This window comes from Eptesicus fuscus, chromosome 5, assembly GCF_027574615.1.
Source record: "Eptesicus fuscus isolate TK198812 chromosome 5, DD_ASM_mEF_20220401, whole genome shotgun sequence".
Lineage (NCBI taxonomy): Eukaryota > Metazoa > Chordata > Mammalia > Chiroptera > Vespertilionidae > Eptesicus > Eptesicus fuscus.
In genome coordinates, this window is record NC_072477.1 from 88252181 (window position 1) to 88264512 (window position 12332).

The window sequence follows — 12332 nt, forward strand, 5'->3', positions numbered from 1 at the left end:
CAGAATCAAAGTGGAATGGCAAAGCTAGAGCACTCTCCTAAGTCCAGTGAGACCAGGCCGTGAGTCATGCACCAACGGCTGACTTCAACTGAATGCCAAGCAACAAAGCACTATCTCGATGGAGATAAAGGCATAGCTTTGGAGACCAGAAGAGGCAGAGGACATTTCATTCAAGCACCCTTACTTTAGTCCGCCTTCATGAGGTCATAGCAGCCAGTGTTTCCCAAACTTTTTAACGGGCATATAAAGCACTGGGGAGTCCTAGCCGGTGTGGCTCAGTGGACAGAGCGTCGGCCCTCGGACTGAAGGGTCCCAGGTTCTATTCCAGTCAAGGGCACATACCTCGGTTGCAGGCTTGATCCCCAGCCCTGTTTGGGGCATGTGCAGGAGGCAACCAATCGATGTGATGTGTCTTTCTCAGGTCGATGTTTCTGTCTGTCTCTCTCCGTCCAGTCCACTGTCTCTAAAAATCAATGGGGAAAATATCCTCGGGTGAGGATGAACAATAACAATAACAATAATGGTAATAATAATAATAATAAAAATACTGGGGACTTGTGAAAATGCAGCTCCTGATTAAGTAGGTATTGGGTGGGGCCTGAGAACCTGTATATGTCTTATAAACTCCTAAGTGAAGCCCATATTGCTTAACATAAGCCACATCTCTTGCCACGGACATCTATCTGGACACCATCTTTGAGGAAGAAGAAAGGTGGGGAGCCATTTTGGAGATCTGGAGGAGGAGAACCTGGAGGACTGTTAGAAAAATCAGTGACTGAGCCAGAAGCCAAAGGAGGACACTCAGATCCGGCAAACAGTGCTAATCCTACAGGAAGTGTTCACGTAGTCTACTCAGGAAGGAGGTTACAATTTTAAAACTACTCCTACTCAGTCGGGCTGTGCTAAAAAGGACAGGGAACAAGAGTGGGCAAACTGATGACACACACCACTGCTGTGGGAAAGTGTGTGGCAGAATGAAATATTTCTGCTACCAGTGAAGTGACAGAAGTCAATTCAGGCCTGAAAAGTCCAAAACCTAAGGAAGGGCGGGGTTTTGAAAAAGAGCATCAGTTGGGGTCTTTGTCCTCATTAGTCCTTAGAGCCACAGGCTTTGAAAACATCAGTAGCACCGTCAATCAGCAACCCGCAAGGATGCTTCTCCGGTTGAAACTATTGAGATGCAGGTAAAATCTTCCCTGAGAGGCTCAACTGCTGGGCAAGGAGTGGCAGCAGAGGCGGCAGCAGGAGTGAGGCACATGCTGAAAAAATGACGTGGGATCTTGTGGGGAATGGACAAGTACAGAAATGAAATCAGGAGCAGGGAGCTGTGGAGGAGACAGGACTCTGAGCTGGGAATGCACGGTTATCAGCTGCAAAATGCGGCCTGCCCTGCTCATAGGCGTTGGAGGCAGTGACAGGAACCGATGAAGTAGTTCTAATCCCAATGGCAAGAGATGTGGCATTGTTAGTAAGCATTACTCCAAATCCATCATTTACAACAGAAGACAGGATTTATCTGTACTATTAGCAGAAGATATCAGTACGAAATCGTCTCCCCACCGATTACTATTTTAGAATTTCTAATCATAACATTTTAATTAAGTTTTTGTCCTTGGTGTAATTTCGGGGCACTGACATTGTCACTCGTTTTCATCTTTGGAGAAGAAGCTTAAAGAGACCGAATGAAATATTTGTAATAGGAGTGATGACGAAGTTATCCAAGATAGGTCCTACTTATCCTTTCATGCCCAATAGCAGGAGAGCCATATGCTAATCAAAAAAGGGGTCGTGGGGAGGAGTTGGCGAACACAGGTTGTGGTTCTCAATGGGACATGATTTTGTCCCCCAGGGGACATTAGGAATCGTCTGGAGACATTTTGGGTTGTTGCGAAGTGGGGCAGTTGCTCCTGACATCTAGTGGATGCTGCTAAACATCCTACAGTGCTCAGGACAGTCCGCACAAAAAAGAATCATCCGGCCCAAAATGTCACTAGTGGCAAGATTGAGAAATTCTAGGATCAGGAGCTGTGAAAACCACTCTTATATCTTGTCTAGTTAGAGCCACATTTGAGAGGACAGAGTTGTCTCCTAGGAGAAGGGAAAAACGCTATCCCTCCACCCTGCTCAAGAACATGGCTTTTCCACTGTGTGGGGATGCATACCAGCATCACGACTGTGATGGAGGCCCCGTAAAGCCACAGTGGCCATGGCAGTTCTTGGTTGTGCCTCATAGCCTGGCAGAGGCAGCCATATACCTACACCTCATCTGTGAGAGAGGTGACTACAGATTCTGTTCCTAATCACTTACGAGACAAAGAATTCCAAACTATATGTGTACTGACTGGGTTTTCATTAGTGTTATAAAATGTGCATCCCTTGGTGTCTACATGGTAGATGGCAGCCTTATTATAGTGGTACCAGAGGCCTGGTGCACGGCATTCGTGCACTGGGGGAGGGGAGGGTGTCCCACAGCCAAGCCTGCGCCCTTTCACAGTCCGGGAGCCCTCAGGGGATGTCCTGGCTGCAGAGGTGGGCCGCTGCGCTTGCCAGCCATTAGGGTGGCTTGTGACTGAGTGGCACTCCCCCTGTGGGAGCGCACTGACCACCAGGGGGCAGCTCCTGCGTTGAGCGTCTGCCCCCTGGTGGCCAGTGCACGTCATAGCGACCGGTCGTTCCCTGGTTTGGTCAATTTGCATATCACCCTTTTATTATATAGGATAAGTCTATTTCACAATCATTTCTTTTTCAAAAAGCTTTTGAGGTGGCCACTGTTTGAGATGCCTACCTGAAACTTTCTGTTTCTAATCACAGAAGTAGAAGTTAAAGGTTGCAGGTGGAGGCAGCAAGATAGCTGCTAAAGTGACTTATTATCCCAGAGGCAGAAGGTTAGCCTCATCATCCCATCGAACTGAATTCTTTTCTTACTGACTCTTCTTCTTAAACTTCTCATTTCTTCCTCCTATTGTCTCTGTTTCCTGGCTCAGCCTTTTGAAAATTTCTCTTGCACACATTCTCTCATTTTTTAAAAAAGTATTTTATTTTCTGCTCTCCTTTTAAAAATTCTTTTTTCCCCTCACTCTTGTTACTCTTCCCCCCCCTTCCCTTCTCCACCCTATTCCATCCCATCCCTTCTTTTACCATTTACTGACCACTTTTAACATTTTTCATTTCTTTCCTTTTCTAACTCTCTACTTTTACTATTTACTGGTTTCTCCTTTTTCAAATCAGTTCTATCTACTTGTGCATGTGACTATCTATTCATCCACACACCACCTACCTAGCCATCTTTATTGTATTTTTTTTTATTTTATTGATTTTTTACAGAGAGGAAGAGAGAGGGATAGAGAGCTAGAAACATCGATGAGAGAGAAACATCGATCAGCTGCCTCTTGCACACTCTGTACTGGGGATGTGCCCGCAACCAAGGTACATGCCCTTGACCGGAATCGAACCTGGGACCCTTGAGTCCGCAGGCCGACGCTCTATCCACTGAGCCAAACCGGTCTCGGCTTTATTGTATTTTTTATTAACTTTTTAAAAAATCTTATCCCCTTCACACACAATTGCATTTGCCTTCCTTATTGGCTTCTCCCTCTCACACAATTTTTCTTTCCTTTATGTAACTTTTTTTCCTATTGACTCATCATTTATAAACTTTTCTTTCCTCTTTATTTCCTACTAGTACTTCTGTTCCATCATCCTTCTTCCCATCCTTCTCCTACCCTCCCTCCCCACGTTCCCTCTTTCCTTTATCTTTACCCCTCTCCTCCCTCCCCTTTTCCTTCCTTCCCACCTTAATTCTTTCTTCACTTCCTCCCTCGGACCTGCTTTGCTCCCTCCCCCATTTCTTCCTTCTTCCCATTCTCCTTTTAAGCTCTACCGGCTCCCCGTTAAAACTTTTCTTCCCTCCCTCTTTCTCTCTCATCCTCCCTTTCCCATACATTCTTCTCCACTTACTTCCACTGTTTTAATATCTATCTATCTACCTGCCTAATTATTCACTATCATTTATCTTTTTCTTTTCTGACTCCTACTTTTAAAATCTGTCCCCAGTGCACAAGTATACTGATTTTCATTATAGCTCCTACAGTTCACTCACACGTCCTCTTTCCTTCTTTAACCTGCTCTCTACTGGATCCTCCTTCATAAGCTTCTTCCCTCCCTCCTCCCCTTCCTCCCGCTCCTCCCTCACTCTTTTGTGCTTTTTACAGACTAATTTAAGAAAATACTTTCTTCTCTCTTTCTATGCTTTCCGTCCTTAGTACTGACCTCTCCATTTAAAAATCACACTCAATAAAAATACATTTTTAAAAAATCACCCTGTACTTAATTTTCTTACCAACTCCTTTTAAACGCCCCTCCTCTCACATTCTGTTCCTTCTTTTTATTGGACTGTTTTCCTGGCCGCACCCCATTTTAGCATCCTTCTCTTTCCCGCTCTTTCCCTCCCTCCCTCCCTCCCTCCATTCCCCGCGTCTGTCTCCCGCTTACTCCTCCCCCTCCCCCTCCCCACTCCCCGCTTTTCCCCGTGAGCCCGCACCCCTGCCTCCCTCCCTCCTTCCCCATTACTGCCCCCGCCCCCGCCAAGTTCACTGGCTTCTCTTTTAAACTCTCCCCTTTCCTCTCTGGGACCGGGTTCCAGCCCCGCCGAGCGCACTCGGCCGGGAAACCCGCCGTCGGGGGCGTTAACCCGGCCCAGGGCCCCGCCCCGCCCCGCCTGGCCTCCGCCGCCCCCCCACGTTCCCGGGCAACAAACTACACGGAACGGCCACCACCTAACCCGGCCGGGGTCTCCGGGGCCCGGCACTCGGGCAGCGGAAGGGGCTCCCCGCTTAGGGCCTGACTCCGCCCCAGCGAAGCTGCGCCTGCCGTCCCCCCGCGGGCGCCTCCCGCCAACGGCCCTCCTCCCGCCTCTGGGCGGGGCTCCCGCGCCGCGCCGCCTGCGGCCCCGCCCCTCTCGGCGAACCTGCTGCCCCCGCTCCGCAGCCCCGCGCTCCTCTCGTCCGTTCCCGCGTCTTTTCCTCTTCCCGGTCTGTGGCTGTTTCTCCCCCGCCTGTCTGCAGGCTGGCCTGCCTCCCCCTCCCTCCTCCCTCTCCCTCCTCCCGTACCCCTCCTATCGCAGCCGGTCCTGCCTCACCCAGCTCACCTCTTACCCTCTATGCGCTCGGCCCTTTATAAATGTTTTTCATTTCTTCTTTCCCTTTCTAACGATTTCCCTTTCATGTACTGACCTTTCACTGGGTTCCTCTTTTTTTTATTTGGGGGGGGGGGGTGGTTCCTCTTTTTAAAAACAAGTTCTATCATTTATCCATCCATCTACCCACCCACCCATCATCATCTATCACCTATCTATATTCTATTTATACTTTATATACCTACCTGTGCACCTACCTTCCTATTCAGCCATCACCCATCCATCTATCTTATTTCACTGTAATATTTTTTAAATCTTTATTGTTCAGATTATTACAGATGTTCCTCTTTTTTCCCCCCATAGCTCCCCTCCACCTGGTTCCCACCCTACTCTAGGCCTTCCCTGCCCCGCCCCCCACTGATGTCATCCATAGGTGTAAGCTCTTTGTCCAATCTCTTCCTGCACCCTCCACACCCCCTTCCCTCTGAGAATCATCAGTCGGCTCCCTTTCCATGCCCCTGATTCTATTCCATTCACCAGTCTGTTCTGTTCATCAGGTTTTTTATTCATTTGATTTTTAGGTTCGCTTGTTGATAGATATGTATTTGTTGTCACTTTGTTGTTCATAATTTTTTATCTTTACCTTTTTCTTCTTCCTCTTTTAGAGAATACCCTTCAGCATTTCATATAATACTAGTTTGGCAGTGATGAACTCCTATAGCTTTTTCTTGTCTGTGAAGCTTTTTATCTGACCTTCAATTCTGAATGATAGCTTTGCTTGAGTAGTCTTGGTTGTAGGTTCTTGCTATTCATCACTTTGAATATTTCTTGCCACTCCATTCTAGCCTACATAGTTTCTGTTGAGAAATCAGCTGATAATCGTATGGGTACTCCCTTGTAGGTAACTAACTGTTTTTCTCTTGCTGCCTTTAAGTTTCTCTTTGTCTTTTGCCCTTGGCATTTTAATTATGATGTGTCTTGGTGTGGTCCTCTTTGGATTCCTTTTGTTTGGGGTTCTGTGTGCTTCCTGGACTTGTAAGTCTATTTCTTTCACCAGGTAGGGGAAGTTTTCTGTCATTATTTCTTCTAATAGGTTTTCAATATCTTGCTCTCTCTCTTCTGTCACTCCCATAACTCGGATGTTGGTACGCTTGAAGTTGCCCCAGAGGCTCCTTACACTATCTTCATATTTTTGGATACTTCTTTCTTTTTGCTTTTCTGGTTGGGTGTTTTTTGCTTCTTCGTATTTCAAATTTTTGACTTGATTCTTGGGATCCTGTAGTCTGCTGTTGAATCTCTGTATATTATTCTTTATTTCAGTCAGTGTATGCTTAATTTCTAGTTGGTCCTTTTTCATATCCTTGAGGGTCTCACTAAATTTCTCAGAGGTTTCTAGAAGATTCTTGAGTAACCTTATAACCGTGGTTTTGAACTCTATATCCAGTATTTTGCTTTCATCTATTTCTTTCATTTGTGACTTGTTTCTTTGTCTCCACATTTTGGCTGTTTCCCTGTGTTTTTTTCTATGCATTGGGTAGCTGCTAAGTCTCCTTGAGTTGATAGAGTGGCCTTGTGTGGTAGCTTACCTATAGGGACCAGTGGCTCAGCCTCCCCAGTCACCTGAGGTGGACGCTCTTGGTGCACCCCTTTGTGGGCTGTGTGCACAGTCTTGTTATAGTTAAGCCTTGATTGCTGTTGGTATCACTGGGAGGAATTGACTTCCACGTCAATTAGCTGTGATGACCAGCTGTGTCTACACTGGAAGATCTGTTGTGCAGGAGACACCCTTATGGGGCAGAACTTGCTTCAGTGGGGCTTTGGCGCTCACTGAGTCTGCCCCTTGAGTGTGTCGCTTATGGATGTGAAGAGTTGTAGTCCAGTATGGTCTCACTTTGACCACTGGGTACACTGGCTCTTGGATCTCCAAGGAGGTGCAAGGTCAGCCACTGTCTGGGGCCGCCCAGCAAGAGCTACAGAGAGATCTGCAGATTCCGCCTCTTTGTATGGGGTTTGGAAGTGCCCAGATGAGGCCCAGCTGTGAAGCAAGGCAGGCTGCTGCTGCCGGGCCTTGGGCCTTCTTTTGGAAGCTCTGGGGCTCTCTGACCCAGCAGTAGTTTGACAGGTTTTAGACGGAGAAAGGACAGGCCATTCATATGCAAAAGCCAATGCAAACAGCTTGGGTGGGGTTGTAAATTGGGTGGGTCGGAGTCTCTGGGAATCACCAGGGTGGAGCAAACAGCAATGGCTGTCAGTCAGCCTTGCACCAGAGAGGTGCCCGGGTCTCCATGTCCCGCGCCCCCGTGCAGGAATAATGATTGCTGCGAGCACCTCTGAGAGAAAGCTGCCCTCGCGTTCCTGTCCTGATGCCAGACAGTCCAGTTTCTCCCTGTATGTGCCTTGGTCCCCCAGAGTCTCTCCCAGAACTGGAGTTCAGAGCAAGTGGAAGCTTGTATCTCCCTCCCGATTGAAAGAGCAGCACATCCAGATGCCAGCACTTTCTGCACCTCCACACCTCCTACCAGTCTCAATGCGCTTTCTTCACCTCTTTAGTTGTGGAACTTCCACTCAGCCAGCTTTCCCGCGGTTCTGGGTGGTAGTTGTTCTGCCTTTTAGTTGTAATTTTGATGTGGTTGTGAGAGGCACCAAGTATAGGTGTTTACCTATGCTGCCATCTTGGTTCTCCTGTAATATTTTTTTTAAGATTAGACCATTGGTAACACTTTATTATTTTTTATAATACTAGAGGCCCAGTGCATGAAATTTGTGCATGGGGGTGGGGAGTGTCCCTCAGCCCAGCCTGCACCCTCTCCAATCTGGGACCCCTTGAGGGCCTAAACTGGCAGTCAGACATCCCTCTCACAATCCAGGACTGCTGGCTCCTAACCACTCGCCTGCCTGCCTGATTGCCCCTAACCCCTCTGCCTGCCAACCTGATAGCCCCCTAATTACTCCCCTGCTGGCCTCATTGACGCCTAACTGCTCCCCTGCCAGCATGATTGTCCCCAACTGCCCTCCCCTACTGGCCTGATCGCCCCCAACTGCCTTCCCCTGCGGGGCTGAGGGGACTGGAAGACTCCAGCTGGATGAGGTGGGGCTGAGGGGACTTGGCGACTGAGGCTGGATGAGGCTGGATGCTGCAGGGACTGGGTGAGGTGGGGCCGAGGGGACTAGGGGACTCTGGCTGGATGAGGCAGGGCTGAAGGGGACTGGGGGACTGAGGGTGGATGAGGCGGGGCTGAGGGGACTGGGGGACTCCCGCTGGATGAGGCAGGGCTGAGGGGACTGGGTGAGGCAGGGCTGAGGGGACTGGGGGACTGAGGTTGGATGAGGCGGGGCTGAGGGGACTGAGGCTGGATGAGGCGGGGCTGAGGGGACTGGGGACTGAGGCTGGATGAGGCGGGGCTGAGGGGACTGGGGACTGAGGCTGGATGAGGCGGGGCTGAGGGGACTGGGGGACTGAGGCTGGATGAGGCGCACGGCACCTGCTGCCCCCCGGCGTGACTGAGGGGACTGGGGAACGCTGGTTGAATGAAGTGGGGCTGAGGGGACTGGGGGACTGAGGCTGGATGAGGCGGGGCTGAGGGGACTGGGCACTGCCATCTTGTGACTGTGGGCACTGCCATCTTGTGAGGGTGTGGCAGTCAATTAGCATATTCCCTCTTTATTGGCTGTGGGTGCCGACATCTTGTGAGGGCATGATGGTCAATTAGCATAGTCCCTCTTTATTAGATAGGATATATTTTTATTTATTTCAGAGAAGAAGAGAGAAATAGAAACATCGATGACTAGAGGCCCAGTGCATGTATTTGTGCACGCGTGGGGTCTCTCTGGGTGGCCTGCAGGAATCAGGCTGAAACCCACAGTTCAATGCCACTGGGGGACGCTGGTTGAATGAGGTGGGGCTCCTACCTGCCGCTCCTGCTCATCCCGGCCCCACTGTGCCTGCCACAGGCTTGTGCCCAATCAGTCCCAATCAGGAGAGGCTCGTGCTGCCTTAGCAGCACTTGCCAGCCATGAGCCCTGCGTCTGGCACCTTCCCAAGGGGAGTGGCCTACAGGATCAGGCTGAAACTGGCTCTCCGACATTCCCCAAGGGGTCCCGGATTGTGAGAGGGTGCAGGCCAGGCTGAGGGACCCCACCGGTGCATGATCAAGCCGGGGAGGGACCATGGGAAGGCTCCAGGGAGTGTCCAGCCCTTCTTGCTCAGTCCCAATCGGCTGAACCCCAGCAGCAAGCTAACCTACCATCAGAGCATTTGCCTCCTGGTGGTCAGTGCACGTCATAGCAAGTGGTTGAGTAGCCTTAGCATATCATTAGCATATTACGCTTTGACTGGTTGTTCGGTTGTTCTGCCGTTCAGTCTATTTGCACATTACCCTTTTATTATATAGGATGAGAGAGAATCATTGATTGGCTGCCTCCTGCATGCCCCCTTCTGGAGATTGAGCCTACAACCTGGGCATGTGCCCTGATCGGGAATCAAATCATGACCTCCTGGTTCATAGGCCGATGCTCAACCACTGAACCTCCCCACAAGGCCTGGTTTCTTTTTTAAAACTCTCACTCTTTTTCTCCCCCTACCTCTCTCTCCCTCTTTCCCTCCCTCATTGTGCTTTTATACTGGATCATCCCTTTAAAGTTCTAGCTACCTATATGTCTAACTAGTGACCTGGTGCACAGATTCATGCACATTGAAAGGAAATTAATTAGAAGGTGGCCAGTGGGGCAGGACTGGGCGAGATGGACCAGACACGCCCTGGAGCTAACCTCCCATGGTCCCTCCACAGCCAGCCGCACCTGGGGTGCCGGGGCTCGAAGGCCATCTGGGGAATGAGCAGGGTCCCTCTGGCAGGTGGGGTCCCTCAGCTTGGCCTGTGGGAATCAGGCCAAAATTAGTTCTCTGACATCCCCCAAGGGGTCCCGGAGTGAAAGAGGGCACTCTGCAAAGTTGCTGTCATATAGGGTGTGGAACACAAAACAATTGTGCAGTAAACCAGATTCAGGGCCAACAGTCCCCCAGCAATAACATAACCCATGGCCGAAGGTGGAATTGCGTGGTCCCGTGAGGAATTGGGCTCCCTCCTCTCTGGTTTCAGGGTGCGTCACCTGAGAACCACCGCTGCCAAGTCACTGCAGCTCAGCAGCTCCTACGTTGAGCGTCTGCCCCCTGGTGGTCAGTACATGTCATAGCGACCAGTCAGATGGTAGGACACTTAGCATATATATATATATATACACATATACACTAGAGGCCTGGTGCATGAATATATATATATGTATATATATACATATACACTGTATATATATATACACTAGAGGCCTGGTGCATGAAATTCATGCATGGGGTGGTCCTCTCAGCCCAGCCTGCAACCTCTCACAATCTGGGACCACTGGCACCTAATTGCTCACCTGCCTGCCTGCCTGATTGCCTCTAACTGCCCACCCCTGCTGGCCTGGTCACCCTCAGCTGCCGCCCTGCCGGCCTAGTTGCCCCCAACTGCCCGCCCTGCCGGCCTGGTCGCCCCTAACTACCCCCCCCACTGGCCTGGTGGTCCCTTACTGCCCCCCCTGCCGGCCTGGCCGCCCCCAACTGCCCTTCCCGCCGGCCTGGTCACCCCACGCAGCCTACTTGTTCAGTTGTTTGGTCGTCCCTCACAAACCCCCCTGCCAGCCTGGTCACCCCATGCAGCCTGCTGTTCAGTCGTTTGGTCACCCCTCACTAACCCCCTGCTGACCTGGTCGCCCCATGCAGCCTGCTGTTCAGTCGATTGGTCGCCCCTCACTAACCCCCTGCTGACCTGGTCGCCCCACGCAGCCTGCTGTTCAGTCAATTGGTCGCCCCTCACTGCCCCCCTGGGGGCCTGGTTGCCCCACGCAGCCTGCTATTCAGTTGTTTGGTCGTCCCTCACTAACCCCCCTGCCGGCCTAGTCACCCCATGCAGCCTGTTTGGTCATCCATTCGGTTGCGATGGTCACTTAGCCTTTTATAGATATATAGACTTAGAGGCCCAGTGCATGAAATTCGTGCATGGGGGGAGGGTGTCCCTCAGCCCGGCCTGCACCCTCTTCAATCCGGGACCCCTTGGGGGATGTCCAACTTGCAATCCAGGACTGCTGGCTCCTTACCGCTTACCTGCCTGCCTGCCTGATCACCCCTAACCACTCTGCTTGCCTGCCTGATCACCCCTAACCACCTCTGCCTCAGCTCCCGCCACTGTGGCTTTGTCCAGAAGGACGTCCGGAAGACATCCGGTCTATCTGGTCTAATTAGCATGTTACCCTTTTATTAGTATAGATTACCTATCTTGCTACAAACCTATCAATCATTTATATTTTATTGACTTTAAAAGGTCTTTCTCCTCCTTTTTCCAACTGTACATGAGTCTTACTTTTAAAGCTTTTTCTTCCCAATTCCCTTCCTTCCTCTATTCCCTTTTATTTCTCTTTAGCTCTCCCATTTTATCATGGACTCTCTTTTCTTTCTCTGTTTGCATACCTGCCTCCTTCTTTTCTTCCAGTCTCCCTCACCTTATGTCCCTTCCTCACCCCTCCTTTCTCTCTCCCTCTTTCCTTCCTTCCATTTTTCCTAATTTTCTGACTTCTGTTTTCAATTTTTTAAATGTCTGGCTGTGTCTAGCTTATCTGTCTACCTACCTACCTACCTATCTACCTACCTACCTATCAATCATCTATATATTTATCTTAATGTTCTTTTTTACTGATTTCTTTTTAAATCCCCACTCCTAGTGTACTGATTTTCTTACTGGCTCCTCCTTTTCAATCTCCTCTTCCTATTTCTATCACCGTCATTCTTTGTTTCTTTGTTTTACTCACTCATAGCATTTAAACTTCATTTTGTTTTGTCTCCTCCCTTCTTCCTTCTTTATTCCCTGATTCTTTCTCACCCCTTTCTCTCACACTCTGTATTTCTGCTTTCTTTGCCTGCATGTGTGCATGCATCCTGTCCTTCCTCCTTTGCTTGATTTTACTGTATTTTTACAGACCCCTATTTTTACACTTTTTTCTTTCTCTTTTTAACTGTATTTTCTATTGTCTTCTTTACTGGATTAAAAGAAAATTCTGATCGACCTGTCTATCTATAATCTTACATTTTACTATCTTCTTTAATGACCGCTAAGCTCTTTAAATAACTCACCTCCACAATTATATTTGAGTTTCTTACTGGTTCCATCTTTTC

At 49.5% G+C, this 12332-nt stretch overlaps 1 protein-coding gene across 1 annotated transcript in view; it reads right to left on the bottom strand.

Annotated features, from left to right (window-relative positions):
- The window catches only part of LOC129149066 (fibrous sheath-interacting protein 2-like), a 30621-nt gene extending 25772 nt beyond the window's left edge, over positions 1-4849 (bottom strand). The window contains exons 1-2 of the mRNA XM_054715648.1: positions 4776-4849; positions 343-463 (exon numbers count right to left, since the gene is read on the bottom strand). The gene's annotated coding sequence lies outside the window, so the exon portion shown is untranslated. The remainder of the gene's footprint in view (positions 1-342; positions 464-4775) is intronic.
- Positions 4850-12332: the final 7483 nt, after the last annotated feature.